The following is a 17,048-nucleotide window of genomic DNA, read 5'->3' on the forward strand; positions in this document are numbered from 1 at the left end:
CGAATTTCATGGCTGAAGAACCTGCGAGAATGGTTTGGATGCAGCTCAAAACAACTATTTAGAGCTACTGCCTCAAAAATTAAAATATTTATGATGATTGCCAACCTCCGTAACGGAGATGGCACCTGAAGAAGAAGAAGAAGAAGAAGAAGAACAGGAAGAAGAAGAAGAAGAAGAAGAAGAAGAAGAAGATCTTTCCAACTTCTCAGTATTTGCTTTTTTCTTTGTCCATACTTCACTAACATATATCATTGTGGACATTATTACCGTTTTTATATCCTTACCTTTGTTTTTCTTGATACATATTTGGATTGCATCTACAGTGGTCTTAGGCTCCCCTTCTTTTTATTTTCCGCTATTATGTTGCGCTGACATGTTATTCTCTCTCCGTTCTCTATTATCCTATCAAAATATCACACATATGCTGTCTAATTAGAATGTGTCTCGGGAAAATAACTGGGAATTAAATACAATTCGGGATAGAAATAGAAAGGGAGAGGTAGAGAGAACTACACTTTGAGCCAAATTGCGATAATTAACAAAATAAAGGAAGGTTGTTAAAAATCGTTTATATTCACTTTAGTTTAGTCAATTAAACTAGTTTTTAAACTAAACTGGCCTTTATAGTACGAGTTTGTATTATAGGATTGCTAAATTTACTTGAATTGACAAGAAAAGTATATTTTGTAATAATGCAATATTTTATTAGTCTACGAACTGGGAGCGGATTTTGCTCGTGATATGTAATATGGACAAACTATATGGGGATATGTTGAATTAGTCGTGTATACAACTTTCCCACACGGGCGGAAACCAGAGCGGGGGACAAGGGTAGTTATAAGGGGTCAAAGTCGCGGATTTTATTTTTTTTTGTGACGCTCATGATCGAGATAGTGCACCAAAATTTGGGAATAAGTAGGTCGACGTAGCTAAGCAAACTCTCCAAAGTCGGAACGCTGCGTGGGGGACAAGGGATGGGGGCAGAGGTGAATATAAACATTATGTAACGTTACAAACGTCACATCTTTGATATTTTATTTTTAAATAATTATTTTACTTTATTTTCTTTAATATTTCATTAACAATTATTTTCTTCTATTCGTTTTAACTTGCTTTTTCGTAAAAACTAGTTTGGCGTCCGTTCTATAATAGGCAACCCTATTTACATTGTATCATCTCTTGTGTTCTATGTTCGTTATTTCAAATTTCGGTCCAAGGTTCGTTGCCTATGTCGTTTTAATGACAGTGACAGCCCCCGTATATCATTCTCAAAATGGAGGTGGAAATGTCATAAAAGGCAAAGAAGCTTCAAAATTAAATCATTTTTATTCCAAATCAAATCTTCCTTTTGGGGTGAGTTTTACATAAAATTTTTTTAATAATTTCTTACAGTCATTATAATCCATCCATACCTAGCATCTTATAACAGTTTTTCTAAGATTTTTTCTCTAACCTTCAAATGTTAAACCATGTGTTTAGTTTCTATATTTTACATTCTCATCTATTAAATATTTCTTTTTAATTTACATATATGTACGTTGAGTAATCAAAATTTTAAGTATTCTCCTCATCTAAATTTCATTTAATTTATTCTTGTCATCTGCTACTCTTTTTGACGATTAGAACGGCAGATGACACACGTTGGTTTTTCTTCTTGATTATTGATATGTGTCTCTATTTTATAGTTTTTGGAAAGAAATCTAACCTTTCTTCCTTCGGGAGCTTCAAGTCATCCACACCGGTGATGGAACTAATAGTCCAGAAAGCCACTGCGCACCGCTAGGAAAAATACTCTAATTCGGATTTTTTGCACAATCTTACTCAAAAAGGACCCCTTTTAACAAATTTGCATGTTGCCAGGACCAAAAGTTGGTCAAAAATTTTTTAAACGTTTTTTTTTTTGTTTTTTTCCTAAAATAATTTTTTTTTGCATGGAACAAATTTTTTTAGGTTTTTTGGATCATTTCAAACAGAAAAGGTCTTTAGTGATTTTTCTCTAAAAATGGTAGTTTTTGACATATAAGCGATTAAAAAACGAATAATTGCTAATTTCAACCCTCAAAAACTATGTGAAAAACTGAAAATTTGAATGTTGACAAGGTAGGTAGATATTCTTTAAACATCGATTGATGAAATCCCGAAGAGTTTTTTGCAATACAATATTCAAAACTCCTTTGTTTTTTAATTGCTAATCAAGCGTGCGCTACACTATTTTCCACCGACAGTATGGTGCAAATGAAAGGAATAAATTCGTTATTTCGTAAACCGGCCACTTTAAGGAAAAATTCCAAAACAGGTCGGTTTTTATTTTTAAATTATGATATTGTAGCATATAAAGAATATCTACCTACCTTGGCAATACTCAAATTTTCAGTTTTTAACATAGTTTTTGAGGGTTAAAAATGGTCGATTTCGCAATTTTTCAATTTTTAATCGCTTATATGTCAAAAACTATCAACTTTAGAGAAAAGTCACTAAAGACCTTTTCTGTTTGGAATGATCCGATAAACTTAAAAAATTTTACTAGTGACGTCATCCATCTGGGCGTGATGACGTAATCGATGATTTTTTTTAAATGAGAATACGGGTCGTGTGCTAGCTCATTTGAAAGGATCTTCAATTCTCTATTCAGTAATATAATCATGTACATAATTGTTTATACAGGGTGTCCAAAAAATTTTTATTAAATTAAATAATTTGGAAAATTGACAAAAAAATTAAATTATTGGACACCCTGTATAAATAATTATGTAAATGTTTATATTACTGAATAGAGAATTGAAGAACCTTTCAAATGAGCTAGCACACGACCCCTATTCTTATTTAAAAAAATCATTGATTACGTCATCACGCCCAGATGGATGACGTCACTAGTATACCATATATACCACAATATCATAACTTAGAAATAAAAATCGACCTGTTTCGGGATTTTTCCTTAAAGTCGTCGGTTTACGAAATAACGAATTTATTCCTTTCATTTGCACCATACTGCATACACATGCAACGGTGGAAAATAGCGTCGCGCGCGCTTGATTAGCAATTAAAAATCAAAGGAATTTTGAATACTTTATTGCAAAAAAGTCTTCGGGATTTCATCAATTGATGTTTAAAGAATATCTACCTACCTTGGCAATACTCAAATTTTCAGTTTTTCACATAGTTTTTGAGGGTTAAAAATGGTCGATTTCGCAATTTTTCAATTTTTAATCGCTTATATGTCAAAAACTATCAACTTTAGAGAAAAGTCAGTAAAGACCTTTTCTGTTTGGAATTATCCAATAAACCTAAAAAAATTTTGTTGCATGCAAAACAAAATAATTTTAGGAAAAACAAAAAAAACGTTAATAAAATTTTTGACCAACTTTTGGTCCTGGCAACATGCAAATTTTTTAAAAGGAGTCCTTTTTGAGTAAGATTGTGCAAAAAATCCGAATTAGAATATTTTTCCTAGCGGATGCGCAGTGGCTTTCTGGACTAAAGGCTGACACAATGGGGACCATGAAATCTACGCTGTAACAACCAAGACCGTAGCTGCACTGACCTAGGGTTACAACATCTGCCCGGGTCAAGAGAAGTCCACAGCAGTACCATTCAACATCAAGAAGTTACCATCAGCTACCAAAAGCCATAAGTATACTCCAGAATTGTTAGTTTTTGGCAAGAATTTGAATATAAGGGACTAGCGATGGCTATCTTGGTTGGTTGAGGTAATATTTTCGAATATTATTTCCATCAGCTGAGGTAGTCCATCGCTTACTTGTTTCAATTATAAGGGTTTTTTTTTGTGACGTTCCTGATCAAGATAGTGCACCAAAATTTAGGATAAGTGGACCATGAAATAAGTAAGTATAATCTTCAGGGGCGGAAACCAGAGCGGAGGACGAGGGTAGTTAAAAGGGGTCAAAGTCGTCATTTTTATTATTTTTTTTGTGTTGCACATGATCAAGATAGTGCACCAAAATTTGGGAATAAGCAGGTCATGACGTATCTAAGTAAGATCTCCAGGGGCTGAACGCTGCGTGGGGGACAAAGGGGTGCCCGGCAGGAGTCCGTTTTATGTCCCCCACGCAGCGTTCCGACCCTGGAAAATTTTGCCTGGTTACGTCATGATCTACTCATTCCCAAATCCACAAAGCGCGCCATGTGCGATCTCCATCATGTGCGTAAAAAAAATAAGAACGACGATTTTGACCCCTTATAACTACCCTCGTCCTCCGCTCTGGTTTCCGGCCCTGGAGATTTTAATTAGTTATTTCATGGTCTACTTATTCCCAAATTTTTTGGTGCACTATGTCGATCACGAACGTCGCAAAAAACCGCTTATAATTTTTATATGCACTCCTGCCCCTACCCTTTTGTCCCCAACGCAGCGTTCCACCCCTGGATGTTTTACTTAGTTACGTCATGATCTACTTATTCCCAAATTTTGGTGTACTATATCGGCTACGAAACTCACAAAAAACCCCTTATAATTTTTATATTCAAACCTGCCCCCACCCTTTTGTCCCCCACGCATTGTTGCGCCCCTAGAGATTGTACTTAATTACGTCATAATCTACTTATTCCCAAATTTTGGTGCACATCTTGATCATGGCCGTCACAAAAAAATAATAAAAAACGTGATTTTGACCCCTTACAACTACCCTCGTCCCCCGCTCTGATTTCCGGCCCTAAAGATTTTACTTAGTTATTTCATGGTCTACTTATTCCCAAATTTTTTGGTGCACTATGTCGATCACGAACGTCGCAAAAAACCGCTTATAATTTTTATATGCACTCCTGACCCCGCCCTTTGTCCCCAACGCAGCGTTCCGCCCCTGGAGATTTTACTTAGTTACGTCATGATCTACTTATTCCCAAATGTTAGTGCACTATCTTGACCACGAACGTCACAAAAAAACCCTTATAATTTTTATATTCACCCCTGCCCCACCCCTTTGTCCCCCACGCATCGTTGCGCCCCTGAAGATTTTACTTAATTACGTCGTAACCTACTTATTCCCAAATTTTGGTGGACATCTTGATCATGGCCGTCACAAAAAAAATAATAAAAAACGTGATTTTGACCCCTTACAACTATCCTCGTCCACCGCTCTGGTTTCTGCCCGTGTGGGAAAGTCATGTACACGACTAATTCAACATATCCCCGTATAGTTTGTCCATATTACGAGCAAAATCCGCTTCTATCTAAATAGGTCTGTAGTACACTGAAATGATTTCTTTTATAATCTTAGACAATTGAGTGTTTATTTATTAAGAAAGCTTAAAAGGCCCTGGAGGCCTACGGCTGAAATACAATTACAGTAGAGCGTCGATAATCCGAACCCTGGTAATCCGAACGATCGCTAATCCGAACGCAAAAAAATTATAAAATTAAAAAATATGATCACGGACCGAATTTTTGGATTTAATATGACAATATGGGCAAAATATGACCGCGGATTTTTATTTTGTTTATGCAGAAATACATACAATATATTTGTTTGTTATGCAGGTGTTTTATTCCTTGTAACTAAAACATATGTATTACATAATATGGTTTAATAACTATGTTTATGAGCTTTGTATGTATTTTGAACACATAATATGTTCGATAATCCGAACAATTTGATAATCTGAACTACTCCTGTACCAATTAGTTCGGATTATCGACGCTCTACTGTAATATAATAATTATAATACTTACATAGGAGCCTCGGCAGAACAGTCTAATTCAGTGATACTCAACCTGCGGCCCGCGGGCCGCATGCGGCCCTCTAGCGTTTTTTATGCGGCCCGAGGGCTAACTAAAGGACCCTGTGATCAAATTATTTGTCTTTCAGGTGTTTTTCAAATTATTTGATAGTGTGTCGATATGTTTGAGGCGTGTTTGGTCGTGAGGCAGACAATTCAATGACTAGTTTTAAATTGTATTGAAATTTTTAAGAACTCTGATTAAAAATCAAGGTATTATTAACTTTTAATAATAAATTACTAAAATTAATGAACAAATACTCACTTTAAAAATAATCAATACTTATTTACTAGATTGCAACGACCCATTTAGTAATCACAAGAAAAATTCAGGTCCGGATTAACAAAAAAAATTAAAATAATTGTGACCTTGAAACAACACCCTGTACCTATATTAAAATTTTCAAAATTTGAAACATTTGAAAAGAGCACAAAAAACTAAGTTCAATTGCTCGCTTCAATTATTTGCGCAGGTAATGTAATGCCATTAATTTTGAAATTATATCGAAATTTTTGTTTTGAAGGTTCGAGTTCTTAAAAATTTCGACATAATTTCAAAATTAAAGTAATTTAATTGTCTGCGCAAAAAATGAAAGCTCCATTAAAGCTCTTTTCAAATGTGCAAACGGGTTTTGAAAATTTCAATATACAGGATGTTGTTTCAAGGTCAAAACGGATTTATAATTTTGTTTAATCCGGACCTGAATTTTTCTTGTGATTAGTAGTTGGGCGGTTTGGATTCTAAATGTGACATATGTGTATTACCAAATATCAAAAAAATATACAAGGTGGTTCTAAAGTTATGGGTCCAGAAAGAAATGGGTAAAATCGATAAAACACCCTAACTCGGTTATAAGGTCGGTGGAGTAATAAATTTAGTATGTATGTAAACGAGTAAAAATTGGCCCAGAATTGAGTTCTGGATCTATAATAAAATTCGGAGTACCACAAGGAACAGTATTAGGATCACTTTTATTTAATATTTATCAATTTATCTGAACAATATCACAAGAATTAATAGTTTCAACGGCCACATTATTTGTTATGCCGATGACACGGCAATATTATTTATGGGGAAAACACGGGAGGAGGTTAAACCCAGCTCTGAAATGAACCTAAAACAGCTAAACTTATGGCTAAAATTTAACAAACTGACATTAAATATTAATAAAACAAAATATATCGCCTTTAGCCCAACAATTGTTGACCAACCTACAAATTTTCATATAAAATTGCATAACGCAAAATGTCAAGGACAAAATTGTGACTGTTCTTCAATAGAAAAAGTTTTCTCTATAAAGTATTTAGGTGTCTTCATAGATCAGCATTTACGTTGGTCAGACCATATCACTCATGTCAGTAAACGAATAAGGGCTCTAATGCATAACTTTTATATCTTGAGAGATATTCTACCCAGGAAAAAATTTATCATGGTTTATAACTCGCTTGCAGCATCTGTCTTAAGATATTGTATTGTAGCATGGGGTGGCGCATTTAACAAAAGTCTTAACATTTTAGAAACAGTTCAAAATACTCTATTAAAAATAATTTTTAAAATAAGAAAACTGTATCCAACAAAAAATTATATGATGAATCCAAGATATTTAGTGTTAAATCCCTCTACATCTACAACTGTGTTTTAAATGTTTATATAAACTCAAACAAATTTAAATTTCAAAACAACCGATTAACTCCATCAGTAACAAATATGGATATTAGTATTCAGCAGTTCAAAAAATCAGTAACACAAAGATCCGTAATGTTCTTTGGACCTAAATTTTATAACATAATTCCTACACATATCAAACAAGAACCTAAATTATTTAAATTTAAAAAATACATAAAAACCTATCTAAAAACCCACTTACAATTATTTTTGGACGCAATGTCTTAATGTATAAACGACAGCATAATCAGAGTAAAATTTGGGTGTATATTGGTATTATAATTAACCAAGTATTCAGCAGCTAGATAGGTTTACCGTCCGTCTTGTTCTGTTGAATTATCTCTTCGATAGTTAGGTATGTTACTTCTTAGTTCCAACCTTAATACTACTGTTATGTACAATTGATACAGTTTCGATTGACATAGTACAGTGCAAAACAGGCAACTCTTGCCTAGGCATGGTGCTGAGTTAGTCAACACTAATAGTATAGGATCTAAATGTAAAATGTTGTACACACATATTTTTGAATAAATTTGAATGTCTAGAACCGCCTTATTTACCTCTATTCACCATTCAAGTATTTCCGTTTCCCAATGAAACACCCTGTGTACTACTTCATCTTGATTGCGGCTCGCAAGCTGTGGCAATAGCTACTATGTGGCCCAGGAAAGAAAAAGGTTGAATATCGCTGGTCTAATTTATATAAGATTTGAGCATTTATGCCGCCAATATTTAATACCATTACACACGGCCAAATTACACACGGCTTCTTTTTGTTATCCTACATTGTTTACTACACCTTTGGCTTGATTGTAATCTAGTATAACTCTTTTAGTCCAGAGAAATAAGGTTTTTGCCGGGACACTTGAGCAGCCAGGTTGTAATTTACGTGTAATACATTATAAATACAAAAATGCCCGTCACAGTTCGGACGAGAAACTTAGTTATTAACAAATTAAGGGTCAAAAATGGCAGTTTTTTCGTTTAAATCGCTACAGGTAAAAATAGGGTAACTAAATATCTTATTTATAATATTCTTCTTTTTGTAGATGAGCCAAGGTTTAAAATGGCAGTTTTTGAATTTTCGTCCGATCCTTTTTTGTTTCGGAAAGTGCAAAATAAGACTAAAATTCCAAAATAAAAAATGTGGTATAACTTTTGCGAAAATGGCCTTAAGACTTTCATATTGCACGAAAAGTTGAGTCAAATATTCCATATAAAGCATAAAAAAATTTAACACGATTCGTCAATTAGTTTAAATTTTATTCAATTTGTTTATCGCAAAGAGCTTTTTTTTTCGTAATGTTATTGTTCATAAAATAATAATGACAGCAATTCTGTGGAAACCACATGAAAGAATAATATTTATATTTTTAAAGTATTGAAAAAAACCATTAAAAAGTCGTTTTTATCACTCCGAAAAAAGTTTAGTAAAATAGAGTCATTTTCGGCTTCTAAACAATTTGAATAACTTTGTTAATATTGACTATAGAGTAAATCTACTTTAGGATTTCAAAAGCTGGTATTTTTATACGAATTTTCAGAAAAAACTTTTTGCCCAGGTTAATTAGGTTCAAAGTTAGCCACTTTTATTATTTAATTCGCAGTGACTTCTATATACATCAAATTCTCCTGTAACAGTGTTAGTTACCATACTACTCCGAAACGGATTGGCCGATTTTTATAAAATTTTACAAGTTTATCCTGTAGGACGTTTAAGAGGTTTTAATCTATTTTTTATACCCATAAGTGATAAGGGGGGTTGCCCCCTGACATTTTTTTTTATTTTTTTAGACAAAATTATGTACTTTAATTTTATATGATGTAGAATTAAAAAATACATACAACCCTTAATTTTCACTCTTCTATCATCAACCCCTATTTGTTAATAGCCATCTTTATATTTACATCTATAAAATTCTCCTGTCATAGTGTTTGTTTCCATACTCGTCCGAAACCACCTGACCGATTTTTATGAAATTATATATGTATATTCGGTAGGTATTAGAATCGGTCGTAATCTATTTTTCATATCCCTGAGTGATAAGGGGAGTTCCCCCTAATATTTTGTAATGTTAGGTGGGGTTGTGTGTACATAACGTACTCAAGACTACGAGTACATACAAATTTAAAAAAATATGATCAAAATCCATCAACAAGTTCCAGCGATATTAATCGCAGCACATGTTTGCAGAATCAGTTTCATTTTTTGAGTGCACGTATTTTAGTAATTCCCCTCCATCGACCACGAATTAATTCCGTTCGGACGCCATTTTTAAAGCTTTATTAACCACTCTCTTGAGGTTCAAAGTTTACTCAAACTTTTACACATAACCTATATATCTTCAACTCCAAAATGGCTCTAGTTAGGTTGTTTAATTGTTATAAACAAAGTAGCCGTCAATTAGATCAAAAAAAAGTGGCTAACTTTGACCGTAATTAACCTAGGCGAAAAGTTTTTCTTTGAAAATTCGTATAAAAATACCAATTTTTCAAATTCCTTTGTAGTTTTAGCCTACAGTCAATATTAACAAAGTTATTCAAATTGTTTATAAGCCAAAAATTACTCTATTTTAGTAAAATGTTTTCTGAGTGATAAAAATGACTTTCTAATGATTTTTTTAAATACCTTGAAAACATGACTATTCTTCTTTCATGTTGTTTTCACCGAATTGCTGTATCATTATTATTTTCTGAACAATAATATTGCGAAAAAAAGCTCTTTGGTTGGATAAACAAATTGAATAAAATTTAAACTAATTGACGCATCGTCTTAAAATTTTTTGTGCATTGTATGGACTGTTTGACTCAACTTTTCATGCAATATGAAAGTCCTAAATTCATTTTCGCAAAAGTTATAGCAAATTTTTTATTTTCGAAATTTTAGTTTTATTTTGAAATATCCGAAGCAACAAATAAATAATCGGACCAAAATTCAAAAAACGCTATTTTAAACCTTGGCTCATCTACTAAAAGAAAAATATTATAAATAAGACATTTAATTATCCTATTTTTACCTGTAGCGATTTAAACGAAAAAACTCTCATTTTTGACCCTTATTTATTTGTTAATAACTAAATTTCTCGTCCAAACTGTGACGGGCATTTTTGTATAAATAATTTATCAGGTATATAGTACCCAAAAAACCCATTTGCAACCTGGCTGCTCAAGTGTCCCGAACATGGTATATTTTTGCCTTATTTCCCTGGTGTATTTAGTGTCAGGATCTGTTTATATGAGCAGGGGTACGATCACGTGTTTTTCTCGTAAAATGTACTACAGCGAGCCCGCTCGAAGGATATCTAGACGCAAATCATGAATTCGGGAAGTTTTTTTTCTGGTTCCGAGACAACTGTAAAAGATACTTGTTCTCATAAACAGCGATAGCTAATGAAATTTTAAAAACAGATTGATGACCTACGAAAAAAACGCGTCTTAATAATGTATATTTATTAGTTTACTGCTAGCAAGGAAAAAGTTTTTTGATTCAAAACGTTATCTAAAAGTTAATACTGGAGTTCGTTTTATTTTAAAATATTAAAATATAAATCAAATGATATCCTTAAAAAGAAAGTAAAACCGAAAAACAATTCTCTTTGTAAGAGCCAATATGGCTGTAAATTCCAATTCCCAGATTGAATTTGTGAGCATTGAATAATTCAGTAAAGTCCGGTCGCAGAATGAAAGACTTCCCCACTCCGCTCCCCGCACCTCTTCCTGTTCCTTTTCCTGGCGAGCTCCACGACAATTTCTTACCCAATTTTCTCATTTCCAATTTGTTGTTTCATCTTGTCGAGTGCCCACTTTATGGATAGGTTTGCGATTTCGTTGATCCCTTATTTTTATTATTATTATCAGAGCATATCATATAAATCTTGGAATATTATACTACATCATGTATACAGGGTGTACCAACATAAAACACTACTCGCTAGCATTATTTACAAGTTGACTATCGAATGGTAATGACAAACCTAATACAGTAAGGTCTCTTTTTATGCGGATTTTTTGAATGCGATTTTGCAATTGTGCGGTTTATATTTCATCCAAAAATCTTTATTATTAACAACTAGTATAATTAATATTAACTATTCCCATCCAGATGTCAGTGATCTGAGGGTCTGCAATTCTGGTATTCTCCTTGTTACATGATGTAACATGTAGCTATTACATCAATCTGAGTTTCGCATTGAAAGTTGAAAGGTATAACCTGTACTTGTTTTAAATTTAATTTAAATGTTTAAGTCTTTAAGAGTTTAAATGTTGCTGATTTCAAGTTGCAGTATAATAAACAGCGCATTTTGATTTCTGGATTGAAACATTTAATTAAGTGTCGTAAAGTTTTATGTTCCATTAGAAGAGGTTTTTGCAATCTCAATATCGTTAGTCTGCGTTTTTAATTTCTTCTTTAAGATTTTATTTGGCCCAATGAAGAAAAAAATACATCAAAGACACAATTTTTGGTGGACAAACTTCCACCATTTTATGTGATTTTATAAAACCACGGAATGTATCTCTACTTTTTCAATGCAAGTAAAGTCTTTTCTGAAGAATGTATCCACCGCATAAAACGAGACCTTACTGTAATACAGTACAATATTAGGTTTGTTCGTAGAACGATCAGCAACCGTTGCCAACCGTCAGACGCAAGCGCGTTCGTAGTCTACGAACTCGAACTGTTAACTGCGCAGCGCAAACTGTTAACTGCGCATGCGTCTGATGGTTGGCAACGGTTGCTGATCGATTGAATCGTACTACGAACAAACCTATTGAAATTTTATCAAAAAATTGTATTTAAAAAAAGCTAAAAATAAGATTTATAATTTAGAATTTCTTCGTTAATCATCGAAAAAAACATCGTTAGAAAACAAAACAATAATACATATTTGATAAAAAACATATTTGAGAATATGGAGTTACTTAAATGATTTACAATTTATTGTTCTTTTAAGAATCAGACTACCTCAATTGCGATTATATAAAACACACAGTTAAAAGTTCACAGTTATTTCACAGTCCTAGTGGAAACCCATATTAAATTGAAAAAGGTTGCTCCAGGTTACTAATGAAATAACGGATACCACAGGCCAACAAAAAAATTCTTTTTTTTTTAATATTCTGTTTACTGATTTTTATGGATTCTTATGTGCTGTATCCAAATCATACCTTTGTTTTTTGTATTGCCCTATAACCAACTACACCCATCCTAACCGACTAAGCTGCAGCCTCCCAAACTAACCAACCTAAACCAAAACCTATCACAGCACAACACAACACAACCTTAACCTCTACACACCCCTCAGCTTCCGCTACATCCTTTGAATACACCATCACACATATTCCGATAGAAAAATCCGGGTCTATATAGTGGGTCGAGAACACTTCGTCGACTGAAAATTAGTCGGCAACATTTGATCGACAAACAGTTGGTCGAATGCACAATTCATCGAATGCACAATTCATCGAATGCACAATTCATCGAATGCACAATTCGTCGACGAACATTTTTTGTTCGAATGGATTTTTCATCGACATACTTTTATAGAATTTTTATTGTCCATAATTTGAAAGAATGTCTTGAATAAAAGTTGCTTATTTTTACGTGAAGAATCCAAATCTGCAATAAAAATTGGGGCCTCCTATTTAAGATTTTAAAACAACCCCCCACTCCACCTCCGGGGGGGTCGTGTTTGGTGCCATTCGACAGATTGGTGTCAAAAATATTGAATACGTGTATTTTGCAGTTTTTCGATCTGATGTTCATTTCGCGAAATATCGCGGGATTCGTATTTAAAATTTTAAATTTACCCCTATTCCTCTCCGTGGGGGTCGAGTTTAATATTATTCAATAGATTTTTGAAAAATATTGAATACGTATTTTTTATTTTTTCGATCTGACGTTCATTTCGTAAAATATTCGCTTTTTTTGTGAAACTTTGTGACTCACCCATTTCCTTATGCCCCGCTCAAATTATCATAACTTACCTTATCTTAATCTGGCGATTTCGAGTTTTTCTAAGGATATTTTTTTTCGAATCCGCCTTAACGAACTTCACTGTATTAAGAGCCGATATATGGTAGAGGTACCTTTAGGGTACAAGGTTTCTCCCCATGTGATAATCTGACGAGCTCGAGTAACTGCAAAAATCCCCGCTTGGGCTCCCCTACCATGAGAGATATAATATGTTGAATATTAAAATTAAATATAGCACCAACATATTTTATCCTATGTGTCACTTGATACAAATAATTTAATTGAATAAGGTAATGAAATATTTACAAAGCATATTAAAAAATGTCTATCTAAAGCTACAAAAACTCCATCGTAAAAACACGAAACGATTATAATATGTGAATGTGAATGTATAGATCTACCCAGTTGATTACATAAAATTTTAATGCTTCTTTTTTATTTATACGTTTTACCTAATTGAAAGCCATACTCCGCGAAAAAGCTTTGTGAGGCTCTGGAGTGAATGCAGGTGAATATCTGATTATAAAGCCAAAGCCTATCGTACTATCAATCTCCAGCTAATTAACTTTCATATTTAAAACTCCGCTCCGTACAATGTGGCCGATTTAATGACTAATTAATTTTTCAAAGTTGTATATAGTGGGTTGCTTTTTCATTTTCTTTGTTAATGGTATAGGGACCTGGGTTTTGATCATGCGGGTTATTAGAATACATAGAAGTAGACTATATTGGGCAATTTTTTGTAAAAAAAAATATATTCTGCTGTGAAAATAATATATTACCGTATTATAAGAAAGGAATAATTATTGTAAGGATACTGTAAATAATTAAAATTGTAAAAGCGACAAGAGAGGACCAAATATATCCAGAAATGATAAAATGGATGGAAGAGAAAGGAGAAGACTGGCTAATACAAATAAATATGCAAGTAAGCATGGAGTACAGAGAAATCGCAGAAGACTCGAATAAAAACATAGTTCTACCAATATACAAAAAAGGACAACAAAATGAATGTGAAAATTATAGATCAATATGCTTGTCATCGGTCGGATTCAAGGTATATACGAGAATTATAAAAAAGGGGTCAGTGATAGAGAAACAAATGGAAGACGAATAGGCTGCATTTAGATAAAACCGTCAAAAAAATTATAACCTATATAATTATATGAAATATAATAGAGAGACAATGCCGTACAGGGCTGAAGTTTCTTGATCTGAAGGCGGCATTTAATACGATAAACAGATAGATAATGTGAAAAATATTGGAAAGTTATAGTATACTAAAAAAGATAAAAAAAGTCATAAAATATATATCTAGGGAAGTAATCTAGAAAGGCAAACACAAATAAATGGGGAAAAATCAGGGACCATTAAATGGGATAAGGGAATTAATGGACTAATCCTCTTTTATTTATACTAGTACTATTAATATTAATAATATTAATAATTAATGACTATTAATAATAGTCATGGATACCTTAAGGCGAAAACGGCGAGTTCGTTGGAAAAAATATTTCCATGAGATTTTTTACATAATTACATTCGTGAGACATCCCAGAATAGGGTTCAAAAAATCGCCCACGTGAAAAGTGGGCCAAATTTTTTTTAACAATTTTTTTTAATCAAATTGAAAAAATCAATATTTTTGGCTCGGACAATTTTTTTGTAGGTTTTTTGGACCATTATGGATAAAAAAGGTCTCTGATAATTTTTCTCAAAAGTTGATCGTTTTCGAGTTATAAGCGATTTAAAATTGAAAAAAACGAAAAATGGCGATTTTCAAGGTTTAATAACTCGGTTAAAAGTTGTTATTATGAAAGTCGGAAAGTGACTAAATCAAAGTTTAATGCCCCGCCCCCCCCCCCCACCACAAGATCTTAAAGAAATTTTTGTCACTATTTTATTACTAAGCTGTTATTTTTAAGTAATAATATTGAGCGCCATTCACGCGGTAGGCGGCGGTAAATGTGAGTGCAAGTAAGATGCACAATAATTGGACTGCCGGAGTGGCATCTCTCTCGCACTCAGCATTTACAGCCGGCTACCACGTGCATGGCGCTCAATATTATTACTTAAGAATAGCAGCTTAGTAATAAAATAATGACAAAAATTTCTACGGGATCTTGTAGGGAGGGCATTAAATTTTGATTTAGTCACTTTCTGAGTTTCATAATAATAACTTTTAACAGAGTTATTAAGCCTTGAAACTCGCCATTTTTCGTTTTTTTCAATTTTAAATTGCTTATAACTCGAAAACGATCAACTTAAGAGAAAAATTATAATAGACCTTTTTTATCCAGAATGGTCCAAAAAACCTACAAAAAATTATCCGGGCCACAAATATTGATTCTTGCAATTTGAATAAAAAAATTGTTAAAAAAAAAATTTGGCCCACTTTTCACGTGGGTTACTTCTTGAACCTTATTCTGGGATGATTCACGAATGTAATTATGCAAAAAAAACTCATGGGAATATTTTCCCAACGAACCCGCCGTTTTCGCCTTGTCTATTAATAAAAAATCAAACAAGAAATCTTCACTACATATTATAGTACGATAAAAAAACTTAAATGCAATGATGATCAATTACCTTATATACGTTGATGATATAGTTTTAAGCACACACAGAGTAGAGAAAATTCAAAAACTAATTGACATTTGGCAACAAGAGATACAGAATTTAAAATGGATATGAATCTCAATAAAACAAAACATGATAATAAATGAAGATGAGAAAAAAAAAGGAACACCAATATAATAGTAAAGGAACAGGTAATGGAACAAGTATCTATTTAGGTAATAATTAACAATTCTAATTAATACACTTTAATATGGCGTAGAAAAAATCATCCCCTACGTATTCATCCCTTAGTTGCAACCCCTTACTTTATTTTTTTATTAGCATTCTGTACATTTTTTTATAGTTTTGTTTATTCAACAGATTGTTTAAAAATAAAAACGGCTTGTAAACAATTAAGAAAATATCATCAGTTTATATTTAATTTCTGTTAATTATGGTATAGTTATTATGATAACTAAGGGATGAATATTTAGGAGATGATTTTTTCTACCCCATATTGAAGTGTATGACAAATGGAATATATCAGTTTTTGTCCCATTCAAAAATATTATCTATTCGTTTAAGAGATATAGACTGGATAAATTAGTCTGGGACACATAACAAAAATAAAAAATAAACCGATATTTTCTTGATTATTTACAAACCGATTTTATTTTTAAAAAACCTGTTGAATATGCAATAGAAGACCACATCAAAAACTAAAAAAATATACAGGGTGCTATTAAAATAATTAAAGTTAGGGGTTGTAACTAAGGGATAAACACGTAGAGGATGATTTTTTCTACGCCATATTAAAGTGTATTACAAATGAAATAGACCAGTTTTTGTCCTATTCGAAAATCTCTATTCGTTTAAGAGATATAGTGTGGATAAATTAGTCTGGGACACCCTGTATACTGTTTTCCTCACTGACTCCTCCTGATTTCTTCCTAAAGCTCCCTGACGTCTCCTGTACTCATCGATTAACTTACTAGTTACAAATTTCAGAGTAAACTCATTCGATGGCCTACTTTCCAGCGCTGTAATAAAAAAACTATGAGTGTGGAAGACTTCCCAGCAAAATTTCTGCTGCGGACCTGTCCTTAATTTCTT

Source organism: Diabrotica virgifera, chromosome 8 (genome assembly GCF_917563875.1).
Source record: "Diabrotica virgifera virgifera chromosome 8, PGI_DIABVI_V3a".
NCBI classification, from domain to species: domain Eukaryota; kingdom Metazoa; phylum Arthropoda; class Insecta; order Coleoptera; family Chrysomelidae; genus Diabrotica; species Diabrotica virgifera.